The following is a 20000-nucleotide window of genomic DNA, read 5'->3' on the forward strand; positions in this document are numbered from 1 at the left end:
GTTCCCGAAATTCATCCTATGAAAAGTCCAGCCGAGCTCTTTCCTTTTATCCTTTCTTTTTATGGGTTTTTAAGGCTTAAATTTTCCCGAGCCGGAGGCTAGAACAAAAAGTAAATGCGCGGAAGTTTCTTCGGCGCAATCGAGTTTTCTGTACAGCGCATAATCCAGGCCACCGAAAATAGATCTATTTGTCTGTGGTCTCGGTATTATGATGTATGAGCCGCGGCCCATGAATCTTTAACTACGCCCCGGTGGTGGCATGTCCTAGATCGTTGCCAGATGGACAATTATGGCTGACTTTGACCTTCAATAAAATAAAAACTGCTGAGGCTAGAGGTCTGCAGTTTGGTATGTTAGATGATTGGAGGGTGGATGATCAACATACCAATTTGCAGCCCTCTAGCCTCAGTAGTTTTTAAGATCTGAGGGCGGACAGACGGACAAAGCCGGCACAATAGTTTTCTTTTACAGAAAACTAAAATGCTGAAACTGAAACCAAAGGAAAAAGAAATGAAATACCTAAGAAAAGTTCATTTCAGCTTGTCTTCACCCAAGCCTTAAGTTTTCCTCATAAAACTTTTTCAAAATCGAGCCCTTTCTTTTCTAGTTCCCGTAGGGGTGTAGTGCCGTCAGTGCACCTCACGCGGTGCACTGTAGGCATGACTTAAGATTCTTTGCGGTGTCCCCTCGGCCCCTATCTAAAGCCCCTTTCACTTCCTATTACTGTACCTCCATTCATATTCTCTTTCTTTCATCTTCCTTTCCACCCTCACCTAACAATTGTTTCATAGTGCCACTGCGAGGTTTTCCTTCTGTTACACCTTTAAGAATTTTTTACACTCAATTTCCCTTTCAACTCTGAATGACCTCTCGTAGGCCCCACAGTTTGGTCTTTGGCCTAAATTTCATATTCCATTCCATTCCATTCTGTCTTTTCTACCCGATGTATCGGTTGACTAAAGTATTCTGTAATTTTGTTATTTGATTTTTAGTGTATTTTTGCGTCCAGCCCAATATTTGTAGAAATTAATAACTCTTAGCGTGTCTTGCGAACTTAAGAATTAAGATTAATTGAATGGTGTGGTTAGAAATGACAGAGGCCTGAGATTACTGATTTTTGAGAGTCAAGAGCAATTTTCCATCTGAAAGTATATGGCAACAATAGTTTGTATGAGACGCCACTTCCGTCCCACCATTAACGAAGGACATCCAACCAACTTCTCACTCTCCTTCAATGTTAGCAGAAGCGGGGGAAAACGATACTGAGGAGTTTGTATCTCCAGTGGGATTGCAACAAAGGCAACAGGGCTTTAGTTGCTATGCAATACGCGTCACATACGAGTCTTCCTCGCGATCGTATAAATTGGAGGGTGAACGCAGCAGGGACTGCATTTTTTTTTATTCTCTCCTTGAAGATGTTGTGCAATTGCAAACTCAAAAGTTCAAGCGAAGAAACAATATTAATTCTCCTTGTATTTTAATAATTGACTTGCGTTTTTATCTATCTGTTAATTAAGTTTTTTTTTTTTTTTTTATAAGTGGTCTCTTCTTTCTGTATTTACTATTACCTTCTGTTGCTTCTTGTAAATGAACATCGGATTCTTTGGAAGCTTGAATTTCCAATCAGTGGTCCCTGCGGGCTTGTTCCATGTGAATAGGGTTCATCTGAATAATAATAATAATAATAATAATAATAATAATAATAATAATAATAATAATAATAATATAATTTGGCAGCAGACCCTCTTTTAAACAGGTTCTATTGAATATTATTGCTGCAGCTGCATTTATTTTGTAGAAGACTTTTTCTATTTTCCTTATTGACTTCTCTTCAGTGGAAGTGCGTGCTGTTAGCACGCACCTCCACTGAAGAGAAGTCTTCAAAATAAATGCAAAGCTTCAATAAAATAAAATAAGCTAAGCAGCAATAATAATAATAATAATAATAATAAGAGAGCTACTTACTGCTGTGGAAAAATGACGTTAAGGCGGAGAAAGCACATGACCTAAATACGTGACCTCATTCAAAGTAGCCCTAAGCAATTTCTCAACAAGATAACTAAGCAAACAAAACTCCCAACTGTTCGAACTTCCCTGTTTGAGTTATGAATGAAGCCCCTTCCCCCTTGCTTCGGTGACAGGCAATTGAAGACTGGAGTGACGGAGGAGGAATGGAGAGTGGGTGGTGACAGGGTGTCCTGTTCATCACAGTCGTCCAAGTGACGGTGACTTAAAGAATTAATATAGAAACCTTTTTTTATACTTTATTTGTAGGCGTCTGTGGTTAGGGTAATTGACTCTTGCATTTGTATCAGACGAATACGCTGAAAATCAATTTCTTTTTTTCGATGATTTAAATAACTGGAACAAAAAATGATTTTGTTATCCTACTAGATAAAACGAAATATGTATCCATGAACAAAAAATGGTTTTGTGATCCTATTGGACAAAACAAAATATGTATTCCATGAACAAAAATTGTTTTATGATCCTATTAGACAAAACAAAATATGTATCCATGAACCAAAAATGGTTTTGTTATCCTATTAGACAAAACAAAATATGTATCCATTAAAAAAAATGGGTTTGTTACCCAATTAGCCAAAACAAAATATGTATCCATGAACAAAAAATGGCTTTGTTATCATATTAGACAAAAAATACGTATCCATGAACAAAAAATTGTTTTATGATCCTGTTATACAAAACAAAATATGTATCCATGAACTAAAAATGGTTTTGTTATCCTATTAGGCAAAACAAAATATGTATCCATGAACAAAAAATGGTTTTGTTATCCTATTAGACAAAACAAAATATGTATCCATGAACAAAAAATTGTTTTATGATCCTATTAGACAAAACAAAATACGTATCCATGAACAAAAAATTGTTTTATGATACTAATAGGCAAAACAAAATATGTATCCACGAGCAAAAAATTGTTTTATGATCTTATTGGACGAAATAAAATGTGTAACCATGCCGTTCTATTCTTTGCATTAACATGGATAATCTTAGCTTAATAAACTCTAGATGTAGCTATCACCCAAATATCAGACAACAAATGCAGATAATCGTAATTTACTTGATGTAATTTGTGACGCCAGAAAACTTCCAATAATCAATCAGTTAATTACACACTGGTGACGAGCCTTCTGTTTAGGCGCCGGAAGCACCTGATTCACGCATACCCTTTATTCGCCTTCTACGAAACGCTATGCAAGGGTTAAAGTCAATGGAATAGGATCAGCAAATTCAGACGATGATACTTTCTTGTATCTGCGTATCTATCTCTTGCTGAAATTTGCCGCAGTGGTAGTGATGATGATGATGATGATGATGATGATGATGATGATAATGATAATGACATCCTTGTGCTCAAGGTACTGAGTCTTAATTGCATACATAATATATATATATATATATATATATATATATATATATATATATATATATATATGTGTGTGTGTGTGTGTGTGTGTGTGTGTGTGTGTGTGTAAGTATATACTGTATATATATACACACATATATATTTATTTATACTCGTATATATAGGATATATATACATGTATATATGCATATATGAGGAATATATATATATATATATATATATATATATATATATATATATATATATATATACACACACACATACTGTACACATACGGCAAAATACATCAAGGCACGATATAATTTAGCGTTAATCATACTAAAGGTTACGCTAACACTAAGCCATCCCCGAAGAGAAACATTTCAACCGTTCTAGTTTCTCTGGAACGGAAACACCTCGTAATAAGTAAACATTTCTCCAACAACAGAATACAACACACTGTCAACCCACGCTGCACAAAAGACAACAGAACAAAATACAACATCTTATAAGAGTGTGAAAGAAAAAAAAAAAACAGACCTCACAAGACAAGACGCAACTGAAGGAGAATCACATTTCTTGAAATATAATTATATCGGAAAAGAAAATCACAGAAAAGGTTATACACAGACTATTCACTAAGTAGACACAGGAGCTGGAAAGATACAAGCACTTGGAGATACTCAAGAAGATGATAAGTGTATCTTTAAAAAAAAAATTCCCCACCTGAAGGAAAAGGTTATTTCAGAAAATTATCATCGAAAAATTGAAAAGGGTCTTCTAATGGACCGAGGGGGGTGTTTATGTGAGGGTACCCGAAATTAAACACGGAAGAAAATAAAAAAAAAATTGTTAACGTATAAACAATCAAGATAAAACAACAAGGTGAATTTATCTCAAGCAAAATCGAATTTCACAGAACAGAATGCAAAAGCTTGGATAATTTGTATTTTGCCAAAAAAATGTTTGATGCTGTGTATTAGAGCACCCTGTACATTACCTAGGCACGCAGTATACTGTATACCCCATATGCCTATATTTTCACATAACTGTAAACCACACAGAGTCGTGTACTTATATAAGTATTGACATAAGTGCCTCACGTACGGGCAGACTGTCAGCTTGATGCCCCGAAGTCTCAAAATGAAAATAAGAAGAGGAAAAATGACATTGCCCAGAAAGAAAAGATTTTTTCTGTTAATAAATTTCATGCATTTACGTATGGCTTCATATTCCAGGAATAACCCTCTTTAGTTTCCAAAATGATTCTTCTCAAAAGCTGGATAAAATAGCGTAAACAAAGATCGAAACTTCTCTTCATATACGGAGAAAGGGAAACAGAAAAAGACTCGATCTGAACGAAATATCAAAGAGGGAAGACCGTAATAAAAATAGTAAAAAGAAGTAAAAGATGAAATAGATCGGAGGAGATAAGAATTCTGAACCAGGAGATGCCATCGAGGTTTTCCCCGACAGATCTGTGTTGTTGATATTCCTCTTCTTTTTAAGTTATATGATTCTTCACCAATTGCTCCTTTTGAACTCCGAAGCCACATGAGTTTTTCCCAGCTGTTATTACGACATGAAAGAATCATGGAGTTTTAAAAGGAGTTTGGAAAAATACAATAAAAACGGATAGAGGTTTGTTCATCGTCAGGTTTTGATGAATTTTATGAATGCATTTTGGATTTTCAAGCTCAGAAAGGAATAAAAGGATGTAAAAGAAATAAAACAGCTATTTAAGTTAAAGATCGGAAATTGAAAATCAGGAAGAAAGAAATAAGGAATAATTCTGTAATGAAAAAAAAAAAAAGTTTTTACACTTTAAAAGAATATCTTCACCTTTATCCGATCATGGCTTTCTAAAAGATTTTCTCCGAAGATAAAAAAAAAAAAAATCCAGAGAGAAAAAATATTTGTTTTTGTCAAGTTTTTATGAATTTCATAATTGCCTTTTGGATTTTCAAGCTCAGAAAGGAACAAATGAAGGAAGGAAGAAAGAAAGAAAGTGAGAAATAAAATAGAAAATGGACTGCGTGGACGCTGCAATGGAAAAAATACATACAATCTAAAAATATGTTTGCGTCATTACAAGGATTATCTGCAATTATTTGACGTCAATATAAAAAAGAACCTTCCCAAGATACTTTGTATTTCATATTAATGTATTTATATTTAAATTTTTATTTATATTTATGTCCATAATTACTTTATACTTTACATTCATATTTTTATCTACATTTATGTTTATTTTTTATTCTATTTTTACTGTATCTATCTTAAGGAAAGTCCATAAAAAGATTATTTTTATCTCAGGAGGAGGAGGACGGGAAAACAATTATTTGTGGGAAGGAATCTCCGATATCGGGTTTCCCTCGATGACCTGATTACGACAGAGAAACTTCGAGGATAGACACGTCGACCTCGAATCGACAGACAAGTCGACCTCGAATTAACAGACAAGTCGACCTAGATACGATAGACAAATCGACTTCGAATCGACCTACAAGTAGATCTCGAATCGTTGTAGGAGTCGACCTCGAAAAGACATTCAAGTCCATTTCCAATCGAAAGGTAAGTCGACTTAGAATCGACGTACAAGTCGACCTCGAACTGACTGAGAAGTTAACCTCGAATCGACATACAAGTCCACTTCGAAATTACATACACGTTGACCATCAATCGGCAGACAAGTCGACGTTGAATCAACAGGCAAGTCGACTTCAAATCTACACACAGCTCGACCTCAAACCGCCATGCATGTCGACCTCGAATCGACAAACACGTCGACCTTGAATCAACATGAAACCCGACCTCAAATCGACATGGACGTCGATCTCGAATCGACATACAACTCGATCTCTATTCGACTTACACGTCGACCTCGAATCGACATACAACTCGACCTCGAATCGACGTACAAATTGACTTCGAATCGACATACTATTCGGCCTCGAATCGACATACTAGTTGACATCGAATCAACAGACGAGTCGATCTCGAATCGACATACTAGTCGACCTCGAATCGGCATACAAGTCGACCTCGAATCGACAGACAAGTCGACCTTGAAACGACATACATGTCGACCTCGAAACGGAATTCACGCTGACCTCAATTCGATATACAAGTCGACCTCGAATCAACAGACAAATCGACATCGAGTAGACATACTACTCGACCTCGAATCGCCATACAAATCGACCTCCAATCGACATACAACTCGACCTCGAATCGACGAACAAGTCGACCAGAAAAGTCGCACAAGTTGACCTCGAATCGACAGACGATTCTACCTCGAATCTACATTACATACAAGTCGACTTCGAATTCGATTCGACTTACGAGTCGACGTCAAATCGACGTGCACGTCGACCTCGAATCGACATACAAGTCCTCCATTTTCCAAGGATGACATTCTCCTTGACTCTGTGACGTCAGTTATAGAAAAATCAGAATTAGTAATTAGAAGAGAGAAGAAGAGTGGTCAGGTTGGACATTGACCTTAGGTCAGTATCGAAATGAATTAATAATAAAACTTTTGATATTCTTTTTAACGAGAGAATTTATCTGGCTGTTTTTCTCTCTTCACATTTGCCTCTTATTTGACATTTTTTTCTCTATATCTTTATCTTTTTATTAATCTTTGCTTTTCTGTTTGTTTTTTCTGCTGTCTGGATTTATCCGTTATCTGTCTAACTATATATCTTCATGTCTCTAATGGTCTCTCTCTCTCTCTCTCTCTCTCTCTCTCTCTCTCTCTCTCTCTCTCTCTGTGACGTTATTTTTCACCCCACGCTACACCTTCGACAACTTTTGGGTACGAAAAGTTAAAGATAGGTGCAGATGGAATAAAACACTTATCTCTACTCTCTCTCTCTCTCTCTCTCTCTCTTCTCTCTCTCTCTCTCTCTCTCTCTCTCTCTCTCTCTCTCTCTCTCTCTCTTCATTGACATCTGGTTTAGAAGGGCCCGAATTACCTAAAAGGGATCCGCCAGGCCTGGATTACTTGCCTTTTTTCGTATAATTCACTGTTTTTTATTTAATTCATCCTTTTTCCAAATGATATGTTTTCCATTTACTTTTTCACTAAATAAGAAAAAATTCTCCCCTCAGTGACCATCTTGGAACACCAGCTGCTGTGGGCATATATTTCCCCTTCCCACCATTATTTCGCTGTTCTTTTAATTAATCATTTATATGTTCGTTTTCAGCAGAAAATGACTTTCAGGAAACCTCTGGTCAATATTCAGCAGAACTAAGAGCCATTTGATCTAGTTGGTAACCGATTTCTACATGCATTCAGAAGTACATATTTACATAGATGCAATATATACATACATATATATATATATATATATATATATATATATATATATAATGTATATATATATATATATATATATATATATATATATATATATATATATATATATATATATATATATATATTTGTTTATTTATTTATAATTCTCAGGTAGATTTTATGCATATTTACCCAAGAAGGAAGGAAAAGAGACCGAATTACCAACTCTATCAAAATTTTAGTGCGAAAGAAAGATGGAATTAAAGAGAGAGAGAGAGAGAGAGATTCATGAAAAATCAAGGAAACATAAAAGACTCAGAAAGTTGTGAATGAAATGTCCGACAGGACAGTTTCTCTCTCTCTCTCTCTCTCTCTCTCTCTCTCTCTCTCTCTCTCTCTCTCTCTCTCTCTGCATAGCGCAAAACAATTACATACACGCAACACACACACACACACACACACACACACACACACACACATATATATATATATATAATCCCATTATTATAAATTACAGGTACGTACACGCTGTATATATATAAGAAAGTATTTAAACTATGTATGAAATATCTCTTCAAATAATCTCCATTCCAGTGCTTGAACAGTCTATGGCTTTCTCTCAATTAGAATTCCCTCTGATTTTCCCTCTGCGCCTCCCCTCCGTATTTTCATTATCGCTGTTGCTTTACCGAGTTCCAATATTCCATTGTCTACGGCACAAAGTTATTCCCCTTCTGTTCGCCAGAGATGAAGTTGTAGGTACAGAGCATCAAAATGTTTCGGAATTTAGGGGAAGTCTTTGAAAGAGAGTGAGATCATTTAAGGGCATCAAGAATCAGTTTTTAGTTTGCTGTGAAAGAAAACTATTGTGCCGGCTTTGTCTGTTCGTCAGCTTATTTTTCTGTCCGCAATTTTTTCTGTCAGCCCTCAGATCTTAAAAACTACTGAGGCTAGAGGGCTGCAAATTGGTATGTTGATCATCTCCCCCCCCCATCATCAAATATACAAAATTGCAGCCCTCTAGCCTCAGTAGTTTCTATTTTACTTAAGGTTAAATTTAGTCATAATCGTGCTTCTGGCAATGGTTTAGAAGAGGCCACCACCGGGCCGAGGTTAAAGTTTCGTGGGCTGCGGTTCGTACAAGCATTATACTGAGACCACTGACAAATAGATCTATTTTCGGTGGCCTTGATTATACGCTGTAGCGGCTGTACAGAAAAATTGACTGCGCCGAAGAAACTTCGGCGCATTTTTAACTTGTTTTATTTGCTTTCCAAAAAGTCACTCTGTTTCAGCCACGCGACATGATTTCATAAATCCTATATTTCATAACGTCTTGACAGAAGGTTTTTTGTATTTCTTTTTAGAATTTCCCCTCAAAATTGGCCAAACAGTGCCATTAGATAAAAATGTTTCTGATAATTTTTATCATCTCTTCGTGAAGAAAAACTTCCGTTCCTGACATCATACATATCATCTTTTATCAGATTTAAGGAGAAATGTCTTATCATAACAATTTCTTCATAAGAAAAAAATTTAATGTCTTACATGAGCATAGTTTCAGAAACATCTTTCGGAACTGAGTGGCATCTTGAACCGGGAGTTAAGTACTGATCGTAGAGAAAATCGAATATGTTGTTTTAATTCTGTATATCCAGTGATGTAGAAAGCACTTCGCACACTCTCGAATAATTTCATTTAACAGCTTTACAAAAAAAAAAAAAAAAAACAGTAAAAAATGCGCCGAAGTTTCTTCAGCGCAATCGAGTTTTCTGTGCAGCCGCTATAGTGTATAATCAAGGCCACCGAAAATAGATCTGTCTTTCGGTGGTCTCGGTATAATACTGTATGAGCCGCGGCCCATGAAACTTTAACCACGGCCCGGTGGTGGCCTGTCCTAAGCGTTGCCAGACGCACGATTATGGCTAACTTTAACCTTGAATAAAATACAAAATAATTAGGCTAGAGGGCTGCAATTTGATATGTTTGATGATTGGAGGATGGATGATCAACATACCAATTTGCAGCACTCTAGCCTCAGTAGTTTGTAAGATCTGAGGGCGGACAGAAAAAAGTGCGGACGGAAAGACAAAGCCGGCACAATAGTTTTCTTTTACAGAAAACTAAAAACACCTTTTTATATGGCTGCCTTTTAGAAGGACCCCTCGAATCTTTCCTCATGCACAAAGACTCTTTTTGATCTTTTATCGATTGCAAAGACCTTTCAGACCTCCGATCCTATACAAAAATCCTTCGAATCTTTCTTTCTTTACAAAGGATCATTGAACTTTTCTCTGCTGCAAAGACCTTTCTGATCTTGCATCTTTTCCGCAAAAAAAAAAAAGACTCCTCCAATCTTCTCTCCCTTATCAAGACCTTTTCCTCCTTAGAGAGTCGTTTCCCGTTTCACAAAGACCAATTTTAAATTTCCATAGCATGAAAGACACTTTCCCTTTTTCCCTTTTGTCATTTCCCCCTTTAGCAGATTCTCATTTCTCCCTTATCCTCTTTGCCAAAGGCAGCCTCACTATTTCGCCCTTTACCAGAAGGATTTATCATCGTTCTTAACACAGCTCCTTTTATTATTCACTCATTTGAAGACTTTCAGCACCGTTTTCTCTACTCATTTACTTTACAGACGCACCATCTCTCATTTTAAAATGCTGCTTGTACTTTTCTTCTGAACAAAACGCATTTAATTTTCCTTATTTTGAAAATCTTCTTCATTTCTTTCTCCCATGTATAAGTCCATTACACTTTCCCTTCCTATACAAAGACGTTTTTCTTCTGTTAGAAACAACTGCACCCTTTTCTCTACATTATTTCTCCCCTCCTTTAAACGGATGTTTTTATCCCTCTCGTATAAACTTCTGCGCCGTTTCCTCTCCATCACTCTTTTCCCTCCTTTGCAAAGAAGTTTTCGTTCTGGCGTTTATTAACTTCCTCCACTTTCACAATGTTAAGCGTCTTGCATTTTCCACCGTGAATGGGACCCTGTTTTTGGGGGAAAAGATGAGATTCAGAGATAGCGAGGAGGTTTTTCCTGTTTCTTTTTCATGTTTTGCTAAACCTGAAACTATGAAATATTTATAAGGAATCGTTTTCTCCCTTCGATTTTATTAATGTATCTCATGGGTACTTTTCTTCTTTTCAGCTACGTTTATTGAAACAATTGTGTAAGTTATAAGAATTCACAGATCTTACAACAGATTCTTTTATGATCATTTTATTTACTGTGACAAAAAATTTTACTTTCTAAGCTTAATCTGTTATACAATAAGGTCATTTTTAATTCCTTTTTGTATTCCAGAAAATGAAATGAGATAATGAAGCCACTCTTATTGCCTTTCGTAAACAGTATGAAAAAAGATACCCTAGATCCATTAATCGTTGTTATTATTTACAACCCTCTGGCCATAAATTCAGTCTTTTTCACTTACGAGCTCATAAAAAAATATTCTCTGAACTATACAATGAATGTAGGTTCCAGTGGTCTAAATACGAATGCAAATGTTTCAACTCACCTTTATTTCTCTTAAAAGGTCCATCGTCTAATCCTGTCTGACGGAAATTTTCAACTGATTGTCTGGCCGAGTGACGTCATTGATTATCTTCGGAGAAAATGGCCCATAAAAATGAAATTATTACGGGACAACCACATCTGAATGATGTCGACTACTGAGAGAAGGTAGGTAAAGAATTCTTATGGTACAAACAGGCTGGGAATAACGACTTTGGAGGACTGTAACGTTAATTCACTTGCTGATCTGAACAACGACGGAAGTCAAGAAGCTGAACGATTTAGCCCTCCCAACAGTTCCGATTTTGGGGAAGTTTATCTTCTGATTCGTATCTAGTGAAGATGTCACTAAACCCTTTATTCACATAGGCTAGATGCCTCAAACTACTCTTACTTATCCCCAGGAAAAAAAACACCACTTCTGTTTTGATCAAAGACACCTCCCTCTTCTACTCAGTAACTCTAGGAAAGTCAGTCAGTGTATACCATCCATTCGAAAATACGAGATGGGTTACTGCAGCTAGGACAAGAAAGAACAAATGAAAATTAAACAAGAATAAAGAAGAGATGAAATATTTTGTTTAATTTAGTAAGCTGAAGTATCTGTCTATTATTTCTTAGCTTTTTTTCAATTCTCCAAGTCAGCAGGCGCAACTCTCACTTTTTCACGATTGGTGTCCTATTCTATAGAAGCTTGTTAGGCAAGGCAATAGCATTGTATCAGGAGGATATAATAATAATAATAATAATAATAATAATAATAATAATAATAATAATAATAATAATAAATAATAAGGAGGAAGACCCTCCTAAAGGCAAGTTTCGTTGAATAAAATGGCTGCATTATGCAAAATGATTTTATACTGAGTTTTCTCAATTCTTCTAATAATTCGCTTTTCCTGCACATCAGTATTGGTCAATAATTGGCCAATGGTCATATTTCGATGGATAAAACAGCGTATTTATTACAGCAGAAGTTCTTTATTTAAATATTACAGTAGGTCACCAATATTGATGTTCAGGAAAAGCGAATTATAAGAAGAATTGAGAAAACTCAGTAAAAAATCAGTTCGCATAATGCAGCCATTTTATTCAACAACAGCAACAACAACAACAATAATAATAATAATGATAATAATAATAATAAGAAGAAGAAGAAACCACAACAACAATGACACGTTCGGTATTACCAGCATACCAGCTCGGCCACAAATAGACTCGTCATTGACAGAAAATTCACAATGTCTGCCACGAAAGAAAACGATTGAGGAAAAGGCAACACGAGGCAATATGAAATTCCTGAGTCCGGGCAACGCCATTTGCAATACCACAGCAGCGTCTCTGAAGCTGAAGGTATGGAAAGAACCTGTTTTCGCTGTGTTGGGCGTAGTTGTCTGTACATGTGAGGAAGGAGGTGTTTGGAGGTAGAGGGGGAGGGGGTTATAGGATGGCTAACGACGTCACAACTCCAACCCTCTCAGGCTCACTCTATAAACGCTGACGAAATCTGAACCAACAGTTTTTCACTCAAACGGATCTGGGCAGCGAGGTGGGTCTACTTTATTACGCAGGCTTTGCAATACTATTCTGTCAAGTTTTTAAAAAATAGCATATTGAGAAATGAGGTATTTTTACTTTCCTTTCAGGAATTGTTTGGGCATCACATGGGCTATTTGCAATTAAATAATGCATATATATATATATATATATATATATATATATATATATATATATATATATATATATATATATATATATATATATATGTGTGTGTGTGTGTGTGTGTGTGTGTGTGTGTACACGTACATACACACACACACACACACACATATATATATATATATATATATATATATATATATATATATATATATATATATATGTATATATATACACACATATATTGTGTGTGTATTTACATATGTATGTATGTATAATGCACATAAGTGTGTTTGTCATTGTTTGCATTTGTGTATGTAACTATAAAAGCAGAAGGGGGAGAGAGAGAGAGAGAAAGGGAGACCCGACTGAAAAATGGCTCCCAACCTCTATCTCCTGCAACGAATTTCCCCTTCCCTTGAATTTATTTCTCGACATTTATTCAGGAGACCGAAGACAAAAACTTTATGAAAAATACGAGGGCATTTTGAGTGTAACATACGATTGAACATCTTTCTTCTGGAAACCTGATGAAAACAAAATTAATTTTATGAACAAAACCAATAAAAATTGCGCCGAAGTTTCTTCGGCGCAGTCGAGTTTTCTGTACAGCCGCTACAGCTTATAATCAAGGCCACCGAAAATAGATCTGTCTTTCGGTGGCCGCCATGTAATGCTGTATGAGCGGCGCCCCATGAATCTTTAACCACGACCCGGTGGTGACCTATCCTATATCGTTGTCGGAAGCACGATTATGGCTAACTTTAACCTTGAATAAAATAGAAACTACTGAGGCTAGAGGGCTGCAATTTGGTGTGTTTGATGACTCGAGGGTAGATGATCAACATACCAATTTGCAGCCCTCTAGCCTTAGTAGTTTTTAAGATCTGAGGGCGGACATAAAATGTGCGGACGGACAGACAAAGCCGGCACAACAGTTTTCTTTTACAGAAAAGTAATCCATTTATTTATAATCTGTCTCTCAGTGGCAAACAATAAACCTCTCCAGTGACCTTCGGTAAGGTAACTCAGGACATTATTAGATATAGTCTTTGGGCTAGAGCGCTGTTAAATAAGGTTTTCAGCTATTTGTTTATATATATACATATAGATATATATTGTTAATACTGTATATTAACAATCTGCCATTATTTTGAACTCTGCTCTCTGTCGTAAACTGGTTATGTTTATTCTTATGATTACTCTGAAAGACTAAGGAATTATCATAATTATCAGTACTTTCTCTGGATGAGAATGGTTTAGGTTGCATTTGATGTCTGTGTTTCTTTATTTCTTGGATTTTATTTATATTTCTTTGCTTGTCAATTACTTTGTGACTTTACGTAAAATTTTATATGCAGATGGCAGGCCGGGATCGAACCACGGACCTTGAGAATGTTAGCCCAATGCACTGAAATTTGTAACATACAACTATAATGACTTTTGCACTACACCATTGACCCTGGAACGCTCGGTACCCGAGAACATTCAACATAGGAGAATGAAAAACACACTTTTCTGACCACAAAGTTCAGATCGTTTCCAAAAAAAACCGTTACTTCCGTTATTTCTGTCCTTGTTTGAATGAAACAGGTCTTATGCAATCACAGAATCTTGTCATAAACCCGTAAGTGGTTTCTGTCAAGCTGGAGGGTGGCGTCTTTTTGACAGAACTGTTGCCATGACAGGCAGACGGGGCAATGGAATGAAATATAAAATTTAATTCAGAGGCCAAGCGCTGAGACTTATAATGCCATTCAGCGCTGAAAGGAAAATTGAGAGTAAAAATGAAACAATTGGTAGGGGAGGGTGGAGAGTAAGATTGAAGATGGAAGAAAAAGAATATGAACGAGGGTACAGTAAAAGAAATGGAAGGGGTTGCAGTAGGGGCCGAATCGACGCTGCAAAGAACTTTCAAGTAATGGCTACAGCGCACTGCGTGAGATGCACTGACGGCATTACCCCCCTACGGTACAGAAGGGGCAATGACTTTATTGGCCCTCCCGCCACTCCGAGAGAGGACAGATTCCTTTCATGCCCTCCGCAATCGGCATTGTAGTTTCTCTTATGACGTTGCCAGGATAAAGGAATTTAATATCGCCTCTCGGGACCTTTTTGAGAACTTGCCTCTACCGCTAGGGGCTTAGAGGGGAGGCAGCACATACTTTGAACGAACCAGATTTCTTCTTCTCCTTCTACTTCTTCTTCTTCTTCTTCTTCTTCTTCTTCTTCTTCTTCTTTTACTTTTTTTTCTTCTTCTTCCTCTACTTTTTTTTCTTATTCTTCTTCTTCTTCTACTTCTTTTTCTTATTCATCTTCTTCTTCTTCTTCTTCTTCTTCTTCTTCTTCTTCTTCTTCTTATTATTATTATTATTATTATTATTATTATTATTATTATTATTATGAATGACCGTCAACTTTGCCATTGTACAGTGCGCATGTCATCGTCTCTGTAAGTAATATATTGAACAGGTAACTCTTCATTAAACCAGTAACCTATTTTTATGGGAATGTAGATTTTATCTATTCATAATATTGAGTGTGGTTGATTTCCCATTACAATTGAAGCACATTACGTTTCCCTGCTGGAATGTGTGAAATTGCTAACAGAAAAGGGCATTTTAGAGTATTTAAATGTATTCAGTGACCTTTTAATACATTTTTTACTGGAGTGTCATTAATATTTTATTAAACTGGAGATATATTAGAATAACTGGGTAAACGACATTCCTCTTTTAGTCATAGACCTTTTAATACTCTTGTACAGCCGTGTGGGAACGGGCGTGTATTACGTATTTCGAATATCAGGAAGAGCGAAAGTTGCTTTTATTAGAGCCGGAATCCTATTGAAAATAATAAAAAAATCAGAGTGGATGAACGAGCACTCTTCATTTATTTAGAGTTTTATAGGCCGTGGCTGAGAGTTTCATACATCAATTAAACATACGCTGTCTCGGTAGTTTTAAATTAAGGTTAAAGTTAGACTAATCGATTGCACCGCTCCAACAACTCAGGCCACCAGCGGGCTGTGGCTGAAAGTTTCATAAGAAGAAAGTTTTATAGGCCGTGGCTGAGAGTTTCATACATCATTATACGCTGTACAAAAAACTCGATTGCATTTTTTTACTTTTTTAATTAGAGCAATTTTTTTTCAAATGACGGTGGTGTGTTTTTTTGATAGATCTTTTATATCTTTTTCATATATTTTCAAGGGAGAAGCTTTAGATTTTTTTATATTTTCAAGGTAAATGTCAGATTTATTGTGTATACTTTTCAGATAGAAACTTCGGATTTTTGTCTAATATTTTCTAGGTAAAACCAGATTTTTTGCGGATATTTTCGGGAAGAAACTTCGGGTTTTTGTGCATGTTTTCCAGATAGAAACTTCAGATTTTTTGCGTATATTTCACAGATAAAACTTCAGTTTTTGGCATTTATTTCACTGATAGACGATTCAGAGTTTTTTCCATAAATTTTCAGGGAAAAAATACTTTTTCGTATAATTTACAGGCAGAAATTTCAGATTATTTGCGTATATTTTACAAGTAGGAATTTCTGATTTTTTACGTATATTTACAGGTAGAAATTTCAGATTTTTTGCGTATATTTTACAGGTAGAAATTTCAGATCTTTGCGCATATTCTCGAAATAGAAAAACCTATATTTTCCAGGTAGAAACTTCAGATATTTTGCGCATATTTGCAGGTATAAACTCATATTTTTCGCATATATTTTCCAGGTAGAAACTTTAGTTTTGCATATATTTTCAGGTAAAAAAACTTCAGATTTTTCGCATATATTTTCCAGGTAGAAACTTCAGATTTTTTGCATATATTTTCAGGTAAAAAACTTCAGATTTTTCGCATATATTTTCCAGGTAGAAACTTCAGTATTTTGATCTTATGTTCCAGGTAGAAAATTCAGACATTTTGCTTATATTCACCAGGTAGAAATTTCATAATTTTTTTAGTATATTTTCAGGTAGAAACTTCAGATTTTATGCATATACTTTACAGGCAGAGACTTCAGAATTTTTTGCGCACGTTTTTCCGGAAGAAAATTAAGATTTTTGCGTATATTTTCAGGTTAAAACTTCAGATTTTTTACGTATATTTTCCAAGTAGTAACTTCAGATTTTTTGCGTATATTTTCAAGTAGAAACTTAAGTTTTTTGCTTATATTTTCCAAGTAGTAACTTCAGATTTTTTCGTATATTTTTCAAGCAGTAACTTCAGATTTTTTACGTATATTTTTCAAGCAGTAACTTCAGATGTTTTACGTATATTTTCCAAGCAGTAACTTCAGATTTTTTGCGTATATTTTCAATTAGAAACTTGAGTTTTTTGCGCATATTTTCCAAGTAGTAACTTCTGATTTTTGCGCATATTTTCAAGCAGAAATTTGAGCTTTTTGTGTATATTTTCCAAGTTGTAACTTCAGATCTTTTGCTTATATTTTCCAAGTAATAACTTCAGATTTTTTACGTATATTTTCCAAGTAGTAACTTCAGATTTTTTGCGTATATTTTCAAGTAGAAACTAAGAGTTTTTTGCACATATTTTCCAAGTAGTAACTTCAGATTTTTTATGTATATTTTCCAAGTAGTAACTTCAGATTTTTTGTGTATATTTTCACGCAGAATCTTGAGCTTTTTGTGTATATTTTCCAAGTAGTAACTTCAGACCTTTTGCGTATATTTTCCAGGTAGTAACTTCAGATTTTTTACGTATATTTTCCAAGTAGTAACTTCAGATTTTTTTGCGTATATTTTCAAGTAGGAACTTGAGGTTTTTGCGTATATTTGACAAGTAGTAACTTTGGTTTTTTTTACGTATATTTTCCAAGTAGCAACTTCAGATTTTTCACTTATATTTTCCAATTAGTAACTTCAGATTTTTTGCGTATATTTTCAAGTAGAAACTTGAGTTTTTTGGGCCTATTTTCCAGGTAGAATATTCGGATACTTTGCGTATATTTTGCAGGTAGAAACTAGATTTTTAGCCAATATTATCAGGTGGAAACTTCACACACTTTTTGCATATACTTTGACAAATAGAAACTCCAGATTTTTTGGCGAATATGTTTCCGGTAGAGATACAGATTTTCGTAGATATTATCCAGGCAGAAACTTCAAAGTTTTTAATATATTTCCAAGGTAGCCTTTTTGCAAACTTCGTCGTATATTATTCATTAGAGCCCCTAGATGTTTACTGCTTGTTTATATCATTAAATGAGAAACATCACTTGAACTAATGGAGAAAAATATGTAGGCATGAAATAGGACATATTATTACGTCTTATATATCGTGGCATATGATTTATCGCTTACTTTCATAAACCTCTGTTTAAAGAATGTATACAGATGTATCCTTACATGACTGACATGATATAAATGAAAACATTATTGCTTAATTTTAAGTCACAAATTTTGGGAAATGAAATACACACACACACACACACACACACACACACACACACACACACACACACACACATATATATATATATATATATATATATATATATATATATATATATATATATATATATATATATATATATATATATATATATAACAAGTACAGTAGATTCGGCGTTAACTTATACCTCTCTCGATGGCTCAGTGGCTAGACCGTCGACTGGAGTAATTGGAAGGTAACTGTGTCGAGGGATCGAGACCCGGCAGTACCGATCCATTTATCACTTATAAAATTCCCCTTCGGTGATAATTCCCCATCGGGGATATTCCCGAAGTAGCGTTAATTGGATGTTAAACGACATTTGTAGCTTCGTGATTGTATATAAATCACGGAGTGATAAAAATTTCATATATATATATATATATATATATATATATATATATATATATATATATATATATATATATATATCTGTGACAGTCTGCTAACTCAATAACCCCAATCCTCAAAAGAGTTCCGATCTCGCTCTACAAGGATATGTGAGACCAAATTCCTTTTCCCCCTTCCATATGCAATACTGGATTCTTGACCATTGCGCTACAGGGATTAAGGTATGTAATTTTGTCCGGAGGACGGCTCCAGGTTATTTGTTTCCGAGTTATATTCCCATGGGCGCTCTTCTCTCAATGAAGAAGTGGAAAGTGGCACATATTCGGGGCGAAGTTACAACGCTTTTTATTTTTCTTATTATCTTGTCTTTGAATGGGACAGGCAATCCTATGACTTTAGGTCGCCCTCGAAGGTTGAAAAGAGGTGAAGAGGGAAAAACGAAAGGTAAAGGGTGAGGGAAAATGGAAACGGTCGTTATACGTGAAGGGAGTGAGAGTTCCACCTTGTTGAGGAAGTGTTGTATCCAGCGACTGGTTTAATAGGAACCAATGAACTAGACTTTGTAGCGTCCCTTCGGCCCCTAGCTGCAGCCCGTTTCATTCCTTTTACTATATCTCCGTTCATATTCTCTTTCTTCCATCTTAATTTCCATCCTCTCCTAACAATTATTGATTCATGATGCAACTGCGAGGCTTTCCTCCTGTTACATCTCAAGCCTTTTTACTGTCAGTTTCCGTTTCAGCTCTTGGTCTTTGGCCTGAATTCCATATTCTGTTCTATTCAATGTAATTCATATTTCCATTTGTGTTCGACATAAATGTACGTTAGTACTGAGACGCGGCGTAGATCAGTCGTATGTATGTATATATATATATATATATATATATATATATATATATGTGTGTGTGTGTGTGTGTGTGTGTGTGTGTGTGTGTGTGTGTGTGTACATATATATGTATATATAAATAACTATATATATATATAAATAACTATATTTTCATTTTTTTCCAAAATTTGTGACTAGAAACTACAATAATTTTTTTATATCCGTCGCGCGGGGATGTGTTTATACACATTCTTCACATGGAGGTTTGTGAATGCAAATAAACAATAAACAAAATTTATGTCACGATAAATGAGACACATAACGATATCTCATATTGCATGGTTGTATATTCTTCTCCATAAATTCAAGAGGTCTTTGTCTTCTAATGATCTAAACACCTGCATAATACCTAACTGAACAATATTTAAGGGGTCTCTGGAATAACTCACGGCGAAGTCTTGGAAAAAATCTACATGGAAAATACACGAAAAAAAATTGAAGTTTCT

General features: G+C 35.3%; 1 long non-coding RNA gene across 1 annotated transcript in view; it reads left to right on the forward strand.

Moving 5' to 3' along the window:
- Positions 1–20000, forward strand: part of LOC136851564 (uncharacterized) — an 83307-nt gene that overhangs the window by 23381 nt on the left and 39926 nt on the right. The window contains exon 2 of the long non-coding RNA XR_010856917.1: positions 11222–11367. This is a non-coding gene — a long non-coding RNA (uncharacterized lncRNA). The remainder of the gene's footprint in view (positions 1–11221; positions 11368–20000) is intronic.

The sequence above is a fragment of the Macrobrachium rosenbergii genome, chromosome 23, assembly GCF_040412425.1.
Source record: "Macrobrachium rosenbergii isolate ZJJX-2024 chromosome 23, ASM4041242v1, whole genome shotgun sequence".
Classification (NCBI taxonomy): Eukaryota; Metazoa; Arthropoda; class Malacostraca; order Decapoda; family Palaemonidae; genus Macrobrachium; species Macrobrachium rosenbergii.